The sequence below is a fragment of the Odontomachus brunneus genome, unplaced genomic scaffold (genome assembly GCF_010583005.1).
Source record: "Odontomachus brunneus isolate Ranch 3 - 2012 unplaced genomic scaffold, Obru_v1 Obru_scaffold_170, whole genome shotgun sequence".
Lineage (NCBI taxonomy): Eukaryota > Metazoa > Arthropoda > Insecta > Hymenoptera > Formicidae > Odontomachus > Odontomachus brunneus.
Window position 1 is genome coordinate 570878 of NW_022639620.1, and position 1906 is coordinate 572783.

Sequence of the window (1906 nt, forward strand, 5' to 3'; positions counted from 1 at the left end):
AATTGTAAGTTTTTATTTTCTCCATTGTTGAAATTCTTATTATGAATTGTATCACATCAATATTTATCGTTGCAATTTTTCTGTACTTTATTGTATCTGTACAGTGAGTCTTTATTTTTCAGATCTATTTTGTAATATACTCTTAAAGGCATTGCTTCATATATTTTGAACACATATATTATCTAATATTTGTACTCTTTGCATGCAGTTATTTCCTTCTTTTCATAAAATGTTAAGTTTTCATATTTGCAATATTTACTGTTAGTTTCATTTCCTTATTGTACATTTCATTTCATTCTTATTCATTATGTGTAATGTTCTCATCGTATGTAAGTTGAAATCAATACAGTTGTAATTACATTTCTATCTCATGAGACATTTCTTTATCTACATGTTTGTAAACCTTTGACATAGTGCAATATAAATTTAAATTGACATGTACATGCTTGTACATTTGAAATTGTTAGGAACGCACAATATTCTTGGCGTTATCCGTTCATCACAAGAAAATTACATGATATTAATAATTGTTAACTTTTTATTTCCTTTTACCGTTTTATTAATTGTTATTTACCTTTTTCTTTGTTTATGTTATTTGTTAAACATTTTATTAAGTATATCAATAATAAGAAGTATACTTTGCAGTTAGGTTAGGTTACATCAAGATGGTTTGGAAGTGCTGCGTACCTGAGTGCAAGTCTTCGTGGGAAATGCCAGTCCATCGTTTTCCTGTGGATCCTGCCAGGATAGAACGTTGGCTGATAGCCATACATAAAACTGATTTGATTGGTAAGTGCAAAACATGCAGGTGCACTTTAGGTGCTTTTTCATGTGTCAACAAATAACTAATTGTAGCATTATATCAATTGACAAGTGCAGTTAATTCTTTTCTTCCTTTATAATTATGGAAGTTTTCCTACAATAATACTAAATATAAGCTGTTATATTACAGGTGCACCTAAGGAAACATTGGCGAAATTAAGAATTTGTACGGAACATTTTTCTGAAGATATGGTACTGCCTTATGGGCGTAGCCGACGCTTAACCGATAATGCAGTACCAAATTTAAATTTGCCTTTAGACATTGTTGAGCATGTTAATGATAATGTAGTTGTAAACGTAAATTATGATGAGCATGTGAATTTAGTGGAAAATGTTCCGGACAATTCTAATTTTGTGCCACTGCCTATTGTCATGGGTGAAGAGGACATTCGACCGGAAAGAAGAGATCATCGCATGCTAAGAAGAAAATTGAGAAGATGCTACATAAGAAGAAACGGATTATTTACAACCAACGTCAAGAAATCAACAGACTGCGACGTGGGAACAAATGGGAAGATGCGACGAAGGATATGTCAACCATCCAGAAGATTTTCCTCGAAATGTTGACTACAAATTTGAAATGTGCTCCACAGGTATGTTTTCCATTATTATAATATTATCAGTGTCACGTCCAAGAAGCTATTTTGCTTATGGACATGTCATAATTTATATATTAAAATATAACATGTCGTAATATTAATATTATTTAAGAATTCGAAGGTAATTGAGATAATTTTTATCTTAATATCGAACATAAGTAACAGGCAAATCATTATTTATAGTATGGGTTTTAATATGAACGTATGTTTGTAACGAAGATAGACACTGAACTCATTTTCAAGTCCATCTCAAAAAGCTACAATAAATAAAGTTTTTTCACGATTACAACGTTGGAAGAAAACTTTTACAAACACATTTTTTCTATTACTTTTTCCTTCCATTACTTTTTCCTTCCATTACTTTTTTCTTAGAAACTAATTATACCTGCATATTTTAATTAAATATAATGAACTCTATATTGTTAACAGAATGTTTCAGTACAATAAACGTCACGATTTTTTAAATACTTTGCAAAATAACTGAG

General features: G+C 30.2%; 1 pseudogene; it reads left to right on the top strand.

The window, feature by feature from the left end:
- Positions 1–25: 25 nt before the first annotated feature.
- Positions 26–1523, top strand: LOC116851270 (annotated as a pseudogene).
- The last annotated feature ends 383 nt before the right edge of the window (positions 1524–1906 follow it).